This window comes from Ochotona curzoniae, unplaced genomic scaffold (genome assembly GCF_017591425.1).
Source record: "Ochotona curzoniae isolate NIBS_2020 unplaced genomic scaffold, NIBS_Ocur_1.0 contig_3819, whole genome shotgun sequence".
Lineage (NCBI taxonomy): Eukaryota > Metazoa > Chordata > Mammalia > Lagomorpha > Ochotonidae > Ochotona > Ochotona curzoniae.
The window spans coordinates 58,684,430-58,706,560 of NW_024466004.1; the positions used below are offsets into that span (position 1 = coordinate 58,684,430).

Sequence of the window (22,131 nt, forward strand, 5' to 3'; positions counted from 1 at the left end):
ATACTAAACAGCTCATATAATTAGAATCATTTATTTGTCTTTCTTTCATGAGATTTTAACTTTTTGTTGTATGCCTAGTTAACAAGCACTAAGACTAAGACTGTCAGTAATCCGATCTACCTTAAACTCATTCTGACCAGGGAAGCCAGACCAAAAAACACAAACTCACAAATCTATGTGAGTAATACAGGTACAAAGTACATTAGTTATACAAATTAACACTGAGAAAAGTTCACAAAGGAAATGACAACTTAGGACAACCCTTAAGTATGAAGAATTCACCCAAAGGACAAGGGATTTCTATTCAGAAGAAACGCATTCACTGTCTCAAACATTTAATGAGCGATGACAATATGCTGGTCACTGTACAGTACCGCACAGCCAAGGTCCCTGGTTGGTTGATTGCTTGGTTTAACTAAAGCACATGCAAAACCATGAGCTATGCATTTGAGAAACAGCAAGAATTCAGGCTGAGGAGCAAAGTACTTGAAGATGAAACAGAAGAGGAGCTGAAAAAGTAGTCAGATGTCACATCACAGAAACCCTATATGTTCAGAGTTTTGTTTCACACTGAGTCAGTATCAGAACTTTAGAAAATGTAGTACCTGTTAGTACATAAGAAATCCTCATAAAGCTCATGAAAAACTCAATTAAAAACGATTTCATTGAGGCACAGCTACAGGGGGATTGTGGAGATACTGGAGATAGACCTCTTATCAGCTGGTTCACTCCCCAAATGGCCACAATGACAGGGGTGGGCCAGACTGAAGCTAGGCGCCAGAGGTTTCATCTGTGTCTTTCATGTGGGCGGCAGTAGCTTAAGTATTTGGACTTTCTTCTGTTGCTTTCTAAGGCACAATAGCAGGTAGTCGGATTGGAAGCAAAACAGTGGCGACTTGAACCAGCACCTTTAGTGGGGTGTTCGTATTACAGGCAGCAGCTTAACCTGCCCACAAGGCTGGTCCCTTACTTTCTTTAATTACATCTTCCATGAACTTTTTAAAGTCCTTGTGTACACATTCCTAGAACAACCTTAAAGATTTCCATTTTCTCTGTGTGGGGTGAATTTTGGGAATCTATAGTATCAATAAGAATTTGATTTGATTCTAAGACAGACATGTGCACAGGGGTTACATTTGAGGAAATACCATTAGAATACAGGAAGCTGATGATGGTTACAAGCAGAAAAATTATCTGAATAGGTTACAATTTGGTGTTATTGATTTTTTCCTAAGTGCAAAGCAATGTTTTTTTAAAATAACTAGAAAAAAACTCATACCAGTGCTTTAGATCCCAGTGTATATTATTATTGTCCTGTGTGCTTACATTACATGCCTTTTTTTAAAAGTAAAAATAATCACACGGTATAACCATTGTGAAGCCGATTTTTAACTTATTTATAAAAGTAAACATTTTCCCCTGCTATTCTTACTAAAATTTAGAGTGACATGACAAACCACATGTATCCTATCTCTCATTTTGGAACATGTGGGTTATTACTAATTTTCCACTTGCAGTTCTCTGCCACTGCTGATATGACAACATTCGGATGAAATCTGAAGTTCTGAAAGACCACTTTAGCAAAGACAGAGGCAAGCAGAGAGGCCATTTGAAGTTCTAAGCAAAAATAAAGAGAGCTCAAATAAAGTAGTTAGCAATGGAAATGGACAGAATAGATCTGAAAGTCCATAATCTACGTCCAAGGGATTGTCATCAACTTAAGATTACATATGAGAAATAATTTATCCCCTTTTCTTCAACAAATATTTACCAAAACTTGATCATGTATCAAACAATAATTATTGAGAAAATGTTAGTATAATAAAATACTATCAGGCCCGGCAGCATGGCCTAGCGGCTAAAGTCCTCACCTTGAACACGCCCTGGGATCCCATATGGGTGCCGGTTCTAAGCAGCTCCACTTTCCATCCAGCTCCCTGCTTGTGGCCTGGGAAAGCAGTCAAGGACAGCCCAAAGCCTTTGGACCCTGCACCCGTGTGGGATGCCCGGAAAAAATTCCTGGATCCTGGCTTCAGATCGGCATAGCATCGGCTGTTGCGCTCACTTGGGGAATGAATCATAGGACGGAAGATCTTCCTCTCTGTCTCTCCTCCTCTCTGTATATCTGACTTTGTAATAAATAAATAAATCTTAAAAAAAATTATCTATTTGCACTTTTCTATATGCTGGGTTTATGTATGGGTAGGAGCAGAATTCCAATCACATTTCAGTAATTTAGAAAGTCTCCCTTTGCAGCACAGCAAATACAAATTGCCTGTCAGTGCTCAACAACTAACAAGGTAGACAGAATTGTCAATGGAAGTTTGACTCTCTGGCCTCAAGTGTGTTCCGGAGATACAGTGAGATTTTTTTTTAAAGATTTATTTTAAAAAAACTGGAATAACAAACAAAGCTATAAACTAGAGATCTTAACAATCTCCTTAGTATTTTATAGAACAAACAGGTGACAAATTGAAAAAAAATCAATCTCACTACTGAGAGAAAAATATAGAACCAGTGAGATGTTTTAAATTAAGAATTAAAACCTTACAAAGCCTGACAATTTTAAATGTTACTAATAATGCTGGACATAACAAACTCTCACACATCGTTGGTGGTCTACAGTCTAGTACAACCACTTAAGAAAAAAAAATCTGGCATTAATAATTTAGATATAATTTAAAACTTTTATGAGAAATAAATCTTAAAACAAATTTGTTCAGGATTCAAATGAAAAACCAAATAATAAAACCACGGAGCACAGGCACAACAGCCCTATTAGGCTCAACTAGACACTGAGACTCACACAATCCAGATAGGCCACAATCAGGCTAATTGAAAGGAAAAACTAGCTGGTGTAGGTATTCTTATATCAGATAATACAGACTTTAATGAGAAAAGCATTAAAAGAGATGAAGGACACCACATAATGATCACGAGATCCATTCTGCAACAAAATACTGATTATTCCTAGTAAGATATAAAACTTTAACAACATGCCAACAAAGCAGTATTAAACATTCCGTTTGACCATGCCAGGTAACAGGTTAAGTGCAGAGAAAGAGAACACAGGATTAATGCATTAACAACTCCAGCTTAAAGGTACCAACTAGCAGCCAGTTTCTCCATCTGTACACAGATTCCTGAGTCTCAGCACCAACTTGCTCAATTAGAACAACTATACTATATTGGAAAAGCAACACTAAAGCTTCCCACAAGTGTTTACGGTTGATTCACAGCTCTCCTGTCCATACATGATTTACTAATCATGAGTCAACTGTTTTTGAAGCAGCAGCAACAGCAAAGAGAGATACAGACAGACTGACAGCTGTTACTCAATGGTTTATACCCCAAACATTCACAACAGCCATGTAGGGTCAGGACAAAGCAGGGAGCTTGGAATTCAATCCAGGTTTCCCAGGTGCGTAGCAAGAACCCAATGACTTGAACTATCACCTCTTCCTCATAAGGTCAGTATACTAGGAAACTGGAGCCAAGACTGTAACTCAGGTACTTTGACTTGGGACTTGGGCCTCTCTTTTTAAATTTGTTTGAAAGGAAATCTTCTGGATCACTCTCCAAATGCCCACAGAATCTCTGGGCCTGAACTCAGCTGAAGCAAGGGTCCAGAAATTCAAATTCAGTCTTCCACATGAATGGAAGGGGTCCAACTATTAGAACCATTACCTGTGTCTCCAGCACATTGGCAGGAATTTAATCAGAAATGGAGCTGACCTGAATCCAGTAACTTAGATATGGCCACGGGCATCCTTAGTGGCATCCTAACTCTTCTGCCAAACACCAGTCCTGCCGTGTCTCAACTGTTTAGTATTGCCAAGCACTCAGTCCTCACAGGTCATTTTTTATGCACTTGGTTAAACAAAAGGCATTCAATCTTCTCAGGTTCCAAGTGAACAAAGCTAGAAAGCTGGTCAAAAGTGACAAATGCAGGTTAATGTTAACCCTCTTTTTATAACAAATATGGCACTAGGCTATACATCTTCTAATATTTTTCACAAATCAAATATGTCAAAGTTTTTTTTTTTTTGACGTTTACACAGTTGATTAGAGTGGACAGGGATGAGGACTAGGGGAAAGTGGGTGAGACAGCTAGGATATCAAAGGTTTTAAGATTTTATTACTTTTTATTACTAATTATTTCTATAAACTAAACCTGTTACACCACTGAATATAAAACACATTCCAACTACCAATATGCAAAAGTGGGAGAAGGATGGAAACTTGTACACACATCAGAATCAATTGAATACAGAACAAACTATCTCCCAATTTTTCACTAAAATCTTTAAGATAAATAATACACATATGAAAGAATGCTCAGGCTCACTAGCCATTAGCTAAACAGATAAAACCCACACTGAAGTTCCATCTAATTTCTGTGAGATTGCCTTATACTCAAAACCCTGGGAATGTACCCTATTCTGCTATTGGTAGGAATGTAGACTAGTGCAGCCACTATGGAAATCAGTATGGAAAGTGCTCAGACAAATGAAAATTGATCTACCATTTGACCCAGATATACCACTCCTGCAAATATATCCAAGGGAAACAAAATGTACATAAAGTGACTTGCAACCCTAGCAGCACAATCCACAATAACAAAGATATGGAAATAACCCAGATGCCCGTCAAAAGAGAAATAGATAAAAAAAAAAAAAAAAAACCTGGTGTATCTATTCCACGGAATGTTACTAAACCATTAAAAAGAACAAAATTACACCATTTGCAACAAAATGGTCCCAACTAGAGATCATTATGCTCAGTGAAATAAGGCAATCCAAAAACCACAAATATCACACGTTCTGTCCATTATAAGGCTACCTTCATGCAAAATATAAGATAAACAGATACACAGGTAAATATGTTTATACATATATCCTCAAAGATTAATTGTATAATGAAGACTAGCATACCAGGAAGTGAAGATAAATTGCAATATGCCAACTCTACTCCCAAATAAAAGGACTCTCCCTCACTGAAACTGTTAAATATACTTTGACAATAGGATACCAGACTATCTACCATTTATACCTACAGTGCCATGATACACTTACACATCAAAACACTGGACTTGTGACTGTTACTGAAGAACTACACTACTGTAACAACATGGAGGAAAACAGTGCAAGGAGAAAGGAAGATGGAAGGGAGAATCTGTACCATGAAAATAACAAGAGAAAAAAAAAAGATAACTTATTCTCTAAACTACAGACATAGTCTACTCCACAGAAACCAGACCTCAACTAAAAACTTTCTAAGATATCTAAACTTATATTCTTCTTCTCAATACTTTACTCTTTATTTATTCAAAAAATTCTAGTACCAGGGATGGCGCCATGGCATCACAAACTAATCCTCTGCCTGCAGCTTTAGTATCCCAAAGAGGCACGAATTTGAGCCCCAGTTGTTCCACCTTTTCCAAATCAAATATTATTTTATTGGAAAGGCAGATCAGATTTACTTAGAGAAGGAAATATAGTAAGAAAGACTTAAACACTGGTTCACTCCCCAAATGGCTGCAATGGCCAGAGCTGAACTTATCTGAGGCCTGAAGCAGGAGACTCTTCTGGGTTTCCCACATGGGTGCAGGATCCCATGGCTTTGGGCAAATTTCTCTACTGCTTTCTCAAGGCACAAGCAAGGAGCTGGATGGGAAGTGGAACAGCTGGACATGAACTGGTGCTCATATGGGATCCCAGGGCTTGCCATTAAACAAGTTGAGGCTTTAGCCATTAAGCCAAGCCCAACTCCACTTCCCATCCAACTACCTGCTTGTGGCGTGGGAAAGCTGCAGAGAATAGATCAAATTCTTGGGCCTGTGTATCACTGCAGAAGACCCAGAAAAAGCTCCTGGTTCCTGGCTTCAGATCAGCACAGTCCCAGCCATGTGGCCACTTGGGGAGTAAAGCAGCAGATGCAAAGATGCCTCCAACTCTCCTCTCTGAATTGTGCCTTTCAAATAAAACAAAAAATAAATCCTTTAAAAAAAAAAAACCTAGTGCCTAATAGCAACATAATTGATGGAACACAGTTCTCTCCACCATGGGGTGTTAACTGGCTTCCAAAGCAAATAAACAGTTTCCACAAGCTAATTACATGACCAAGAGTCCTGAGGACCTTTATAATCTAAACATGTTCATGCAAATCTCCAGTTAAAATAAAAGCAAACAAACACTATTCCAGATTATCCAGGTATGTTAGTTCCTACATGCCAGAGAATCCTGCAGTAAGAACAAGGAAAGAACTTAACACTGGATCAATGTTTTCATCCAACTGGGTTATATGTAATCATTAACTTTCAATATCAAGGAGGGCAATACTATCAAGCATACGAATGAAGAATGAAGATGACTAAGCGAACTTGCCATGCCTTGCCTATTGGTAAATACAAAGTCTGGTCTCTTGTACACAGAAGGGATAAGCATGAGACAGAATTTATAGAGACATTCAGCGGCAACGATCTTCTCATCAAAACTGCCAGAGGGTCTGGTATAGTAACCCAGTAGTTAAAACTTGCCTTGCATGCACCGGGATCCCCTATGGGTGCCAGCCCTGCTTCCCAACCAGCTCCCTGCTTGTGGCCTGAGAAAGCAGATGAAGATGGCCCAAAGCCTTGGGATCATGCAAACACACTGGGAGACCTGGAAGAAGCCCCTGGCTCCAGATTGGCTCAGCTCCAGCCATTGTGGCGACCAGCAAATGAAAAATCTTTCTCTCTGTCGCTTCTCTTCTCTGTATATCTGACTTTCCAATAAATATTTTTAAATCTTTTAAAAAATCTCCAAAGAATAAAATCTGTGATAATTTAAATAAAAAAAGAATTGTAAAAAGTCAGTAAGATTCAAGAAAATAAGGTTTCTGTAGAACATCTTTCACAGAGAAAATTAAATCGAAGAGACTGAAGAAATAAAAACACTTACACACAAACTAGAATAGACATAAAGTCTGGGCCCGGTGCGGTGGCACAAGTGGTTAAAGGTCCTCGCCTTGCACGCCCGGGATCCCATATGGGTGCCGGTTCTAATCCCAGCAGCCCCGCTTCCCTTCCAGCTCCCTGCATGTGGCCTGGGAAAGCAGCAGAGGACGGCCCAAAGCTTTGGGACCCTGCACCTGTGTGGGAGACCTGGAAGAGGCTCCTGGCTTCGGATCGGCATAGTATCGGCCCGTTGCACTCGCTTGGGAAGATCTTCCTCTCTGTCTCTCCTCTCTGTATATCTGCCTTTCCAATAAAAAAAATAATAATAATAAAAATAAATCTTTCAAAAAAAATAGAATAGACATAAAGTCTAATTTTTAAAAAACATACAAAGCAAATTAATACAAAGTGTTGAATCCAGATTATCTTATTGAAATTTAATACATACGCTAAATTTTTTTTTTTTTTTTTACAAAGACAACAGTTATTCCACAAAGCTGGTGTTCAGTTGTGATGAGCTAAGGCACTGCCTGCAACAACAGCACCCCGTACCTGAGGTCTGGTGCAAGTGCCAACTCCTGACTCAGTTTCCTAGTGATGCACTCAGGAAGCAGATCAGCACGGTCCAAGAACTTGGTAGCCCTTGCTACCAAGGCCAGATGAAGTCACCAGCTCCTGGCTGCAGGCTGGCCAAGGCCCACCTGGTATAGCTATCTGGAGAAGGCAACAATCCCTCTCTCTTTGTTGCTCTCTTAAACAAATATGTATTTTTTAAAAGTCAGCTTTTACAACTACTCTTACAGATCACCATGGGAAGCTAAGAGTCTTGAAAACCTAAACTAAGCTAAATTTCTTACACAGGTTGAACGCTCCTGATCTGAAAATTCAAAATGAGAAATGCTCCAAATCTGAAACTTTTTGATGGCTAATAAAATGCCACAAGTACAAAATTCTACACCTCATCTTGGGTCAAAACATAGGCAGCACTAAAAATATTTTATAAAATCATAATCAAAAATACAAAAAAAAATCCATCTTGCCTCCAGCATTTCAGATAAGGGATATTCAATTAGTAGTAAAGAAAATGCTCTAATTCTCTTTTGAGTTTTAAAATTAAAACTGAATTTGGTATATTTTTAAAAATCATCTTTGTATTCAAGCTTTTTAAAAGAAAAAGACACAGTATATGCTACAACAGCCAAAAACAGTAGAATAAAGTTATTTAAAAAGTATATTTGGGGGCCGTTGCCAGGTCATACCAGGCTAAGCCTCCACCTGCAGCCCTGACATTGCAGGGAGCTGGATCAAAAGAGGCACTTACACAGGACGCTGGCAATGCAAGCAAGGCCTTAGCCTAGTACCTTATGGCACTGGCCTCTGTAAATACTTAAGTAACTTTATCTTTCCTTCAGCTTTTGGCTTTTGCAAAATGTACTCTGATGCTGGTATCCCATATGGCCACCAGTTTGTGTACAGGTTGCTATACTTCCAGTCCAGCTACCTGTTAATAGCCTGGGAAAACAGTGGAAGATAGCTCAAGTCCTTGGTCACAAGCACCCATGTGGAAGATCAGGAAATAGCTCCTGGTTCTTGGCTTCAGATTGGTACAGCTCCAGCAGTCACAGCCACTTGAATGAACCAATGGATCAAAGATCTCTGTGTTTTTCCTTGTAACTGCCTTTAAATTTTAAAATTTTTAACTTAAACATATATGCAAATATATATTTAATATATTAGTCTATGTTAATACATTTATTGTATGTTTAATAAATATATTATTATATGCTTATATATATATACATATATATATATATATAAACAAATAAGCACTGTGGCACAACAAGCTAAGCACCCACAAGATCCCATGTTCAAGCACTTGTTCAAGTTCTGGACGCTCTATTTCCAATTGAGCTTCCCGCTAAGGCACCTGGGAAAGCAACACAACATGACCCAAACACCTGAGTGCCTGCCACTTGGGCAGTAGACATGAACAGAATACCTGGCTCCTGAACTTCACCCTCGTCCAGACTTGGCTGTTTGAGTCAGCTGGAGAATAAATCACTATATGGAAGATATTTGTCTCTTCCTCTCTCTTTCTGTCACTATGTTTTCAAATAAATAAATTTTTTGAAAAGATATTCACAGAAATGTGTATTATCAAAGAAACACTGGTCGACTTCAAATTTTCTTGCAGCAAAATAAATTCATGTTTTAATTATATTCAACAGAAACTTCAAAGTAACCTTGTATATATAAGTTGAATCACTTTAATCAACACTATATATATACATACATATATATATACATATATATATATATATACACATGCTGTACACATAGAGCATACACATAAAAGCTAAAAACACCACCACAATGCACTGTTAACCAAGTCTTTTCTACCTTTGATACATAATCTGATCATCTAAAAACAGTCATTCTACTTCTTGGATTGCCCTGTCAAAATGAATGGTCTCATAACTGAGTCATATTTACTGAGAAAAAAACTAAATGGAAAACGGAATCCTGGCATAGGCATTATGGCACGGTACTCTAAGGGGCTGCTTAGGCAGGCTCCAGCGCCTATCAGGTACCAGTTCAAGTCCCATCTACTCCACTTACAAGACAGTTCCCACTTAATGCATGCACCTGGGAAGCAGCAGATGATGGCTCAAGAACCTGAGTTCCTGCCAGCTGCATCGCAGACCAGGACAGAGCTCCCACTTGTTGTGGCCAGCTGGGGAAGTGAGCCAGTTTACAGAAGCGAACTCTCTAAGACAAACAAAATTGTTAATATACTTTTTTCTTTTTAAATGGGCTCCTTTTACATCTCTCCATTTTTAGTCGCACAATTTTTAAAGTTCCTTAAATAGAATGTGATGTTGGGATCTTTTTCTCCCATTCCCACGCCTAATGCTTAAAACTAAGTTCATTATTATTTGATTTAAAATCTTATTAATAAAAAAAATCTTTATAAAATGAAAGAAAACATTACTTAAGTAAAAGGTACTGGTATAAATGCAGATTGAAAAAAGTATTCGCAATTCAATTCAAATAAGCCAATGTTTCTATTACATGAAGATGCAAGAAGTCTGTGGGAAAACAGAATTTAGTTTTAGTGAAACAGATTTTTGCATCTATTCATAGGGTTTTTTTTTTCAGATTTATTTATTTTTATTGGAAAGGCAGATATACAGAGAGAGACAGAGAGGAAGATCTTCTGTCCAGTGGTTCACTCCCCAAGCAGCTGCAACAGCTGGAGCTGAGCCAATCCAAAGCCAAGAGTCAGGAACTTCCCCCAGGTCTCCCACATGGGTGCAGGGTCCCAAGACTTTGGGCCGTCCACAGCTGCATTCCCAGGCCACAGGCAGGGAGCTAGATGGGAAGTGGAGCTGCTGGGATTAGAACTAGCACCCATATGGGATCCCGGCGCATGCAAGGCGAGGACTTTAAGCACCACGGACCTCCATAGTTATTTGAAAATGTGCATTTCCCACATTTTTTGAAATATTCTTACAGTACTAGGGCTCTTAAAATCAGTAAGCCAAAGACCAAAAATCAGAAAGCGAAAATGGATAAAAGACAAATACACTGAAAAAGAAGTATAAACATCTCTCAAGCACCTGAAAAGACACTGAATACCATGCTCATATCATAGATGCAAATTAAAACTACACTGAGATCCTGTATTTTTATCTGTTAGACTAACATTGATCAAAACATTTTATAGTACGATTTTGGCAAGGGGCCGGTGTGGTGCTAATCCCCACAGCCTGCAGTGTAGGCATCCCAGCGGTTCGAGTTCTGGCCACTCCACTCCCAAACCAGCTCCCTGCTGATGGCCTCAGAAAGCAGTGGAGGAAGACTCAGGTCAGTGGGCTCCTGCACCCAGGAGGGAGACCCAGAAGAAGCTCCTGATTTCAGATCTGCCCAGCTTTGGCCACTGTAACTATTTGGGGAGTGATGCAGTAGATGGAAGATCTGTCTCTGTCTCTTTCAAGTAAAAATTAACTCTTAAAAAAAAAGAAAAATATGATCTTGGTGAAGACATGGAAAAAGTACAGATTAAAAAGCTTGAAGAAATCCTTACAGGATGTTTTAGACAAGCAACATATAAGATATATTTAACCCCCGGGCCCGGTGCGGTGGTGCAGTGGTTAAGGTCCTCACCTTGCACGCCCGGGATCCCATATGGGCGCCAGTTCTATCCCGGCAGCCCCACTTCCCTTCCAGCTCCCTGCCTGTGGCCCGGGAAAGCAGTCAGGACGGCCCAAGCCTTTGGGACCCTGCACCCGCGTGGGAGACCCGGAAGAGGCTCCTGGCTTCGGATCGGCATAGCATCGGCCCGTTGCGCTCACTTGGGGAGTGAATCATCGGACGGAAGATCTTCCTCTCTGTCTCTCCTCTCTGTATATCTGCCTTTCCAATAAAAAAAAATAATAATAAAAATAAATCTTTAAAAAAAAAAAGATATATTTAGCCTGGTCTCCTGGCATGGGCTGTAGATAATTTTCAAAAAAACAATTGTTTAAAGAAGTCTGTTCATTACTGAAGCAGACTAGTAGACAACTTTAATGAATCTTGGGTGATGAATACAGTAGTCTTTCTCCAAATGCTACTACTCACTTCACAATCCCTTACTGTATGCTTACTGTGTGTTCAGGACATATTTATTGAGTGAATGGAAGCAGAATTGATGCTAAGAGGCGATCAGAATGGAATAAAAACAAGATCAGGAATTAGCTAAACTTGTCTTAGCTGTTGAATGAACTGTTTATTTAAACATCATTTAATAAAGGGAAAACGTCACACTGGCAAATCCTTCCACTAAACGGAATCAGCCAATAGCATAATAAGGTAGTTGCAGTAGTTGTCCCCTAAACTGCCACATTCCCCTGGCAAATCTCTCCCTGCAAACTCTGGGCTTGGCCATGTGGTGTCTCGACCCATAGGACAAGAGAAAATATTTGGGGCTTGCTTCTACTTGCTGCCCTTGTCAACTCCACTACTGCCTTCAAGTAAAGGAGACATAGCTCGCCTGCTGGAGCTACACAGAACCCTTCGTTACCCCCCGCCAACTGCCAGCACAAATTTCCACACACATCAGTAAAGCTATCCTAGACCCATCAGTTGACCATAGCCATAAAAGTATATTCAGACAGTACTAGGAATAGCATTGCTGCACTGAGCTGAGCCTAGAATTGTGGGCTTCAGAAATGGCAAATACTTACAGCACTAAGGTTTCAGGTTTGCGTAATATCAAGAGCTGATACAAGTGGGAAGGGTAAAAACTGAAAGTCAAAAAAAATTTTTTTTTTTGCTTTACTCCTTCTGTCTTTTTAATTTCCCACTAAGAATAAAAGTCATCCCTTCTTATCCAGAGGCAAGACCCCCTCTTACTAAAATCTATGGATATGGATGCTCAAATCCCTTATATTAAATAACATAGCATTTGTATATAACTTATGCACATACTTATAGATTACTTATAATACTAATATAAGGAAATGACAAGAAAAAAAGTTTGTACATGTTTATTAAGGTACATTTCTCTTTTACTGAATACTTTCAAGCCACAATGGGTTGGATCTGCAGTTAACCAAACTTTCATCTATGGAGGACCAATTGCATATTCACGCATTATTCAGTTAACTAAAACTAGACTTACAAAAAATAGACTGGTGCTATAATACAGTACTGCCATCACCCTATAAACACACATACATACTTCAGTCTAAACAGAAACATAAATTTTAAAGGAAACATTAATACCGATTAGAAAAAAAGTCAGTACAGAGTATCAAGGAACACTACCATGAAAAAAAGAATAAGAATGTATTTGGGGTCACTGCCTGACTCAACAATGGCTATTACTGAATTCCAAATGCACTAGGAGTTACCTCTTTCACATGCACACTGTTTTTACTGTTGAAAAGGTAATGGCCTATCATGCTCTCACTAATCTTCATAAGCAGTAAGGTAAATATTACACTACAGAAGCTTAGCCAAAGTTTATTAACCCCTTCATGCCTCATTTGCTAAACTGTAAAAGGAGATGACACTGTCTCACAGGACAGCTGTGAGGATCAGGTCACTCAGAACAGGCTACACAGGGCTCACACCTGGTGGTCTCTCACGCTTGGTGAAGTCAAGACCTCCAGATTTATTCAGCTGCCAAGAACAAAGTTTTTGAAAACACTAAGGTATCATCAACCAAGGTGTGATACATCAAAATATACTTTATCTGTGGCAGTGGAAAACAGTTACTCCTTGCTCAATGGCTCAAAATTGCTTATTTCAAAGCAATATGAGGGCCTTGAGGCATGCACTTGACTTCACGGTTAAGACAAGGCTAGGGACACACCTACATCCCACATGGGGCTGTCTGGGTTTGAGTCCAAGCTCTGATTCTGATTCCAGGTTCATGCTACTGTACACCTCAGGTAGCAGATGATAACTCAAGCGTTTAAGTTCCTTCTATCCAGGCAGGCAGGCAGGCAGGCCCAAATTGAGTCTCCTGCTCCCTGTTGGCTTAGCCCCAGCTGCTTTAGCATTTGAAGAGTGAACCAACTGACAAGAGATTTCTGTCTTTCAAATAAAAACTTACAACGTCAAGACGTAGGTACTTATGCATATACACCAACTGTTAAAAATTTTTAAAGTCAGGCCTAGGTGGGGTACTTAAAACCAACTAAGAAAAAATTATTTTCAATAGGTAATGAATTATTTAGACTGTAGATATGAGTCAGCAACTGACTGAAAAAGAAAAGGCAATAACAAAAAAAAAAAAATAAGGTGACAATGTACAGGTGTTCCAATTTATACTAGTGTAAGCAATAAAGAAGCATAAAAATTTCTATTTTTGAGATCAGCATTTTGGTGTGATAGGTAAAGCTGCCACTCTCAAAACTAGATTCTATAACCAAGACGAGTTTCAAGTCTCAGCTACTCCAACTTACAATCCAGCTTCCTGCCAAGAATGCTCCTGGCAAGGCAGCAGCAGATCACCCAAGCCCCCACCACCTAGGTGAGAGACCTGGTTGGAGTTACTGGTGCCTAGCTTCAGCTTGGCCTACCTCTGGCTATTGCAGCCATTTGGGGAGTGAACCAGTGATGGAAGAGTCTTCCTCTCAGACTTTCAAATAAAGAAGTTTCCACTTTCATCCAATTCCATTTAAAGAGCATTTAGTATATAAAACTTATTGTGGCAGATTCTGAAGACAGAAGAGTCAGAAACTAGTATTTATGTTCCCTTATAAATGCCAGATATTGGTCCAGCGGATAGCCTTGTAGCTAAATCCTCAACTTGCATGTGCCAAGACCATATGTACGCCTGTTTGTGTCCTGGCTGTTCCACTTTTGTTCCACTTCCCAGTTTGTGGTCTACAAAAGTAGTAAAGGATGGCTCAAAGCCTTGGGACCCTATACCCAAATGGGAGGCCCAGAAGTTCCTGGCTCCTGGTTTCAGATCAGCTCAACTCTGACCAATGTGACCATTTGGGGTGTGAACCAGAAGCTGGAAGAGCTTTCTCTCCATCTCTCCTTTTCTCTGTAAATCTGCCAGGTATATGCTGATATTTTATTCAGTCATAATAGTCCTATGAAGTAGAAGTTACTTATTTTACAGAGGAAATTAAGGCTCATAAAAGTAAAAAATGACTTGCCCAGGAACACTCAGCAATACATAGCAGTGTGGTGTTGGAGTGTTGTAGGAGGGAGGGCCACATAAGCAGGGTAGTGCCTTGTAATTACTCCTATAGCCAAACCCAATACTCAAGTGTAGTAAATCCTTTAAGAATAATGTGGAAGGGGGCTAGGACTTAGGAAACCAACGAGATAATCTTTTGAGTGTGGACAAAGGAGTCAGAGGTTTTAAAGAGGTTCCTATTTCAGTTGTTATTTTGATGATGAGTAGGGATTTATCAACTTCAATGTCAAGGCTCACCCCCACCCCCCCCACAATATATTAACCAAAATAAATTACTTACTTGAAATTCAGAAAAACAATTTTGAGAGAAATCTTCCTCAGATATATTATTCCATAGCTTTAAAACAAATAATATGATGACAGTTTAATTTTTAGGTTGCTTTTATGTGGCTTGTCTTGGTTTTTATTCTGAAATGAAATTTAGATTAGTCATTTTTTTATTCTGAGAAACTAGCAGTATGCCAACATGTTGTACTTTACATTCTTTCACATATCAACATGTATCCTTACTTACAGTCTTCCATTTTACATCTCAAACAAAACTAATTTAATATATAAAATACTCTGAAGAATAAATATATTTGAAATAAGTTATTTATTTTAATACTTATACTTCTTTGGTAATTGTAATGAATGGAAATAAAACTCGTGCAAACTGTTATACATTACACAGGCATTTTTGAGGTAACACGCTTTCTTTTATTTGAAATGTTTATACAGTAAATGTTCTCTGAATCCAAAGAAAATTAAATAACTGCCTCTAAGAAATTAACCTCAAATTTTCAGTAGTCCCCAAAACTGTCATTTAAAAGGAAAACAGAATTGGCCAGAAAAAAAATCTAAATTTTCCATTAACAATTACTACCCATTTTTCTCAAAATTTGCTTTACTAGGAGTATGTTCAATTTCTGCTACAGAAAACAGTCCAGTTTGCCAATACAACTCAAGCAACAAAACAATTTTTTTTTTGTAAAAAAATGAAGCACTTAAAGATTTACAGATAACTGCAAGAAACTCAGAGGATCATCTGGAAAGCTTAAATGATAAACAACGATATCAAAAAGACCATCACCAAAAGGGTCTTCCTCATATTTTTGTTCTTAGAAACACTTCTCCGTAATGACTTTAGACACCCAGTCCTAACTTATCTGTATTTACAGGGAAATGGAAAGTTAACGCAATCTAGCCAATGTTCACTGTACTTTAACTCCTATTATTTCCCCCTCTTAATAACGCTACTGTGGCAGCCAGGCACCACAGTGACAAATCTCACACCATATCCCATATTGCAGTAAGTTTCTGAGTATTCCTCTTAATAAAGGAACTTCATGTGTAAAATATGGCTTTTTTAAAAAGACCTTCTTGAAAACCGTAATTTTCAAATCAATTTTTGTACATAAATTGTCATAGCTAGTCTTAATCTTTATTATGCTTTTCTTAAAGGACATAGTGACAATCAACACAGTAATCTATCATACAACAAGACTCTTAATTGGACATGGCAAGCCTTCAAAGATTCCTAATCTACATACATGCAGTTCTTGCTTAAGTTCCTCCAATGTTCTATATTTCTGCCTCTCAACTATTAGCAATGCCTTCTCCCATGTTTTCTCAGGTTTAGTGTGAAGCAGTGAGAGCTGAAAGTCAAGATGCTCAATTTTTATACCCAGTCCTCACTAAAATGTACTGAACAACATTACAGCATATGGAAGCATTTCCATGGAGACTGGTGAAAATTAATCATATTTTCTTTATAAAATTATATTAGAAAAATTAGATTTCAAGGTATCAAGGTAGATAATCTCTGATATAAAGGTATTCAAAATGTTCATGTTCTCAATCAATGCTTATGTTAAGAAATTAGAAAAACAACAAGTAAATACGCGAATCATACATTTGAAGGAGCTACAAAAACAGCAGCAAAGCAACCCCAAGATTAGCAGGAAAAAAAAAGAAATAACCAAAATAAGGGAAGAAATAAGCCAAATAGAGACCAAAAGAACGATACAAATGTTCATGGTAACATGTATTATGGGAGAGTTTCATGGATTTCAATTTTTTTACCCCAAAATAAACTTTGCTTTTAATTTCATTTTTTCCATGCACATAATGCTAAATTCTTGCTAGTATGCATGAGTTTGGAATGCAAAACACTGTCACATCAAAACACAACCTCAAAACAATGTTATATTTCTGTAGAAGTACACATAGGCAGTCACCTTACATGGCAAGCAGGACCCAACCCAGACTCAGGCCTAGAACTACAGCCCCAGGAGACACCCTGCTTTCCTGTGCCTGATGCTCCCGAGGCATCCTGAATACAAATCCAACAACCCCAAGATTCCTCTCCCATAAGAGGCAGTAGCTACGTCCTCTGGTGCTGGCTGCTGAGGTAAAAGCCCAAGGAGTAAGCATTTCCTCAACGCCTCAAAACATCAAAAAGATCTGTGAGTGCTGGTTGTCTCTCACAGGCTGCATCTGCTCAAAGGAACCTTTTTCAACCACTAGTCCAGTAGGGCCACTCTTCAGTGAGCCCTGTAACATGAACCAAAAGCACTGAATTAGATTTCTAACAAAACTTAAATTAAGCACACTACTGTAGTAATTACTTGACTGTTTACAGCAACTACAATGGTCTTTTATTTTTGCTCTGCCTTACCAATTCCTGTAAGCACAACCAAACTTAAAAGTATTAACTGAATAAATACTGCTTGCACATGACAAAAATAATCTTTAAAAATTACTAAACAGCACACTAAAAAAAAGTTAATCCATTTGTCTTCCAGGAACCAGTTCCCACCGGAGGTTACTATTGTTAGAAAACTCTGAAGTATCCTGTCACAAAGAACTGTACACTCATATTATACTCCACAGCCACAACTATCTGTTACACAAACCTACCCTCTCACCCACCCCATTTAAATTATAGAAATGGCAAGATACTATAGAATCTTGATCTTTTTTTCTCTTTTAAATCACACACAGCATCACAGCCATACACTAATGTCTCATTGTTTTTAGAAATTCCGCTGAATAGATACAGCATAATTCACTTAACTACTCCCCTCCTGATTTGTGTTTAGGTTGTTTTAGATCTTTTGTAATGACAAAAATGCTGTCACAAACATTCTCACATATTTACTTAACACACAAGCAAAATCTTCTAGATGATGAGAATCTAGAATAGAAGGGCCAAAAGTAAGTGTACATGTAAATTTTTAAAAACAGTTTCCAAATTGTTTCCAGCAGGACATTACACTTCTCACCAGCAATGTATGAGGGTACCCAACTCCCCTCCATCCTCCCCAAAACTCATAACCAATCTGCTAATCTGATGGTTATGTCTGCTAAGCTGACATAAGTCATATGTTGCAGCTTTTAAGTTGCATATTTTATAAATAAAATCATATATCTTTTCATATGAACTCTGCCCATTTTTCCATTGGCATGTTTCCTAGGAGCTCTTCATGAACTACAAGGTAATTAGTCCTTTCTGAAAAGAACACAAGTTTTACTAGTCAGTTTCTATTTCATTTATGCTTTCCCCATGTAGAATTTTATTTTTATAACAAAAAACAATCTAGCTTCAATTCTGCTTACACTGAAAAACCCTCACCATTTCTGAATTATATAAAACAAACACACATTTTGTTTTTTACTAAAATCTTTGACTGTTGGAAGACATCTTTTTCTAGATGACGAACAGTTTTAAATAACTCTACACAGAACTTATACAATCCAGTCCAATCCTACCATCATGCAGTCATGCATTTTGGCCAGCTTTTACTTTGACATCCATTATCAACTGCATGCCTTTTGCCATATTTTTTAATATCTAAAAACCTTCATTTCCCCTTAATTTTGTTCAAGGAAAGTTTTAACTATAAAGTTAGTACATGTTTTCTACATAAACCTTGAAACATATAAAACATACCTTCTGAATAACTAACCTTTATATATTGGTATATCTTTCTGTATTTTTAATATGTGGCTTTTTAAAACTTTTTTTAAAAAAACATATCATACTGGCAATATGTCCCTATCTCATTATCTATTCTTCTAAAATGTTATTCTAATGATATATAATACTCTAGAATACAAATATATCCAATTTACTCAACTGTTTTCCAATTGAGGATATTTGGGGCTGTTCGGTTATGACCATCTATTAATTCTTGCAACAAACACTTGCATTTCAAGCACTATGGTAAGCATTCAGCTTTTTATGGTAAGCAAAAGGAAACCCATTACCAGCATTTTTGGAGATTATCACTTATTGGGAAAAACAGATGTGACTCTCCAACACAGATAATAATACAATTATTGCAAGTGCTTTAAAGAGAGTTCATAGAGTTTTGAGAGTTTATGACAGTGAAAGCTCTCCTAAGGAGTTCAGGTGAAGGAAAAGATAAAACATTCTTGGTAGAGGGAACAGCAGGTACAAAGCCCTCATTCTGGGAGGAAGCATGGCAAGAATAAGGGACTGAAATAACACCATTATGACTGAACACAAAGAGCAAGGCAAGAAGAACATTGCTCACACCACAACTAGGCAGAAAGACAGGGGCTACACTATAGAAGACTTTGTAAGACAAGTAGATGCCACCACATAAGACATGGAGTTTCACCCGCATCCTAAAGACAATGAAAAGCTACTCAAGCTTTCATGTAATCAGGTTTGTATTCTGAAAAGACTTTTCTGATTACATGTAGAAAACAGATTAGAAGGGGACAGAGTGGATTAGCATTAACCAAGATTAAGATGCTATTAGAATATACCCATCCAAAAGTGCTAGTAGCCCCAACTAGGGTGGTGATGGATAATGAAAAGTAGATTCAAGACAATCATATTTGCCAAATGATTTCTCTTCATAGATTAAAATCCCAAAACTACAATCACTAAAGTAAAAAAAAAAAAAACTTCAAGAATTCAGGTATACATTGCCAAGCAATACTTTATAGAGAACAGATTCCTTCATTTGTGAATCACTTTGTATCTGTTCCTCTTTCAGAAAATTGAAGTTCTTCAAAATTCCTTTAAAATGACTTAATCTGTACTTTCTTCATTGCCTGTTTGGTGGTCACATGTCCTCTTTTGAGTCCTTACTACATCTTAGAAACACTTCTGTGATTGTCTAACGTTTGACTATGTGTCTCTCACTACTACACATGAGCCTTTGGAGAGTCAATTTCTCTAATAACAACCTGAGATCCACAATGAGCACTCACCAAGTGTTCCCAGATGAACCATGTCATTCATCACCACGTTCTACTATGCCCACAGATTTAAGAGGGTTCTGGCTTAAGCCTCTGATTTACTGATTGTGACTTCAATCAAATATGAGAAGCTAACAAAATCTGCTCTTAAGGGCTTTCAAGTACCTACTAAGGAAAGGTGGACGATTCTGTTTGTGATGAGTCATTAATTCTCCCTAGTATTTCTGAAAATTTCTAATAATTACAATGTAACAGCTATGTAATCCTAAAATATTTTCCAATAGTTTAACAAAAATGGGGAGGTATGAGCAGATAAATGTCACCTCAGAAATTTTTGTAATATGAGATTTTGATAAATGCTATAGTTTCAATTTAAAAGAAAAAATAGGGTCCAGTATGCAGCCTTGCAGCCACCAGGATCCCATATGGGTGCTGGTTCATGTCCCAGCTGGTCCACTGCCCACCCAGCTCCCTGCTTGTAAGCAGGGAAAAAAAGCAGAAGACAGCCCAAAGCCTTGGGACCTTGTGCCTGTGTGGGAGACCCAGAAGAAGCTCCTGGCTCCTGGCTTCGGATTGGCTCAGCTCTAGCCATCATACCCACTTGGAGAGCGAACCAGCGGATGGAAAATCTTTCTCTTGGTATCTTCTTCTCTCTGTAAATTTGACTTTTCAATAAAAATAAATCTTTTTAAAAAAATGAGGCCTGTTTGATAGTTTATTGTGGTTAATTTTGTAAAAATAAAAATAACAAACATATATAATGTGGTAAGCATCCACATAAACAGTGAATTTCAAAATTATCAGCTCCTTTTGTTGGAAAATTAGATGCTGTGTTTGAGTTAAAGACTGAGCAAAAGACAGAAGGAAAAGTAGTGGTTCCTTACAGTCCTCCTCGGCTGACACAGCTCCCTCTAGGGTCTAGTCAGCCCACTCTGTGGACTTCTGCAATTTACTCCTACTCTGCATCTCCACTGGGAAACTCTTTGGAAGGAAAATTCTGTTCAACCTGATGCTGAGAAAACTGAGCGCTATCAGCTTACCAGCATGAGGTGAGTCACAGCAGACAACTAAGCAAGAGGCAGGTCCACACAAGGAAACACAGATTTTTTTTTAAAGTATTTATTTATTTTGGTTGCAAAATCAGATATACAGAGAGGGGGAGAGACAGAGTGGAAGATCTTCCGTCCATTGGTTCACTCCCCAAGTGATTGCAACGGCTGGAGCTGAGCTAATTCAAAGCCAGGAGCCAGGAGTTTCTTCCAGGTCTCCTGCGCAGGAGACCACAAGCAGGGAGCTGGATGGGAAGTGGAGATGCCGGGATTAGAACTGGTGCCCATATGGGATCCCAGGGCATTCAAGGCGAGGCCCTTAACCGCTACACTATCACACAGGGCCCAGAAACCTGAGGATTTTGAGGGAATTTTCTGAGCAGTCATCGCCCATATTCAAATGTAAGTGCAAAATTTTTCTTCTTCCACTTTATTCATAACTTCGTCTCCCCAACTGAAACAAATTACCAAAATAGACCTACAGACAAAAAAAATTAACTATTAACTTTACAGACAATGCCATTTAGCAGTTGTATCAAAACAATGTTCAAGACGTTTTAAAAATGAGTTAAAAGCAAGAAAGGCTTTCTTGAGTTTTTGTTTACTTTGAATAATCCCATCTCTCACATGAAAAACATGTAAGGTTCTCTCAGGAACCCTCAGCAAAAAATTAAGTCTGTCAAGATTTACTACTCAAATTTGAATGTCACTTCTTAAAACACCTTTTCAAATTTCACCAACTCAAGATATCGGAGCTCTATAACCATGAGTTAATTTCTTTCTTTCTTATAATTATAAAAGTCCTCAAAACACAGAACAATCAGAAGTCAACTGGACTGTTTTCTAAAGCAGAAAAACACTTTTCATGGAATAATAGGAAAACTGGTCTAATGCATTAATCCAATCAGATTGGAATTCATTATTCTGGAATGGTATGGCCACATTATTTTCAAAGAAATTTCTTCCATGGCTATTTTTCAAGATCTCAATTGTAAAGCACCTCAATTTAAAAACATTTTCTACAAACCAGTTTCCAAAACAGACTCATGTGTATTTTATTTAAGGCTTATGTTTACAGTATTTTACAAGTACGTTAACTATAACAAATTTTCACTGAGTTATTTTACTTATTAATCAAGACATAGTTTTTATCTTGAAATAATAAACCTGTCTTCATTAAAAATTCTAGAAGGCATACTTTATTAAGCCAGACTGCTCTTTCA

At 38.1% G+C, this 22,131-nt stretch overlaps 1 protein-coding gene across 2 annotated transcripts in view; it reads right to left on the reverse strand.

Annotated features, from left to right (window-relative positions):
• REV3L (REV3 like, DNA directed polymerase zeta catalytic subunit) overlaps nt 1-22,131 on the reverse strand; it is a 164,082-nt gene that overhangs the window by 139,497 nt on the left and 2,454 nt on the right. The window contains exon 2 of one of the 2 annotated variants that reach the window (XM_040983899.1): nt 14,923-15,050. The exons of the other annotated variant lie outside the window; for it this stretch is intronic. The gene's annotated coding sequence lies outside the window, so the exon portion shown is untranslated. The remainder of the gene's footprint in view (nt 1-14,922; nt 15,051-22,131) is intronic. 2 annotated transcript variants of the gene reach the window in all.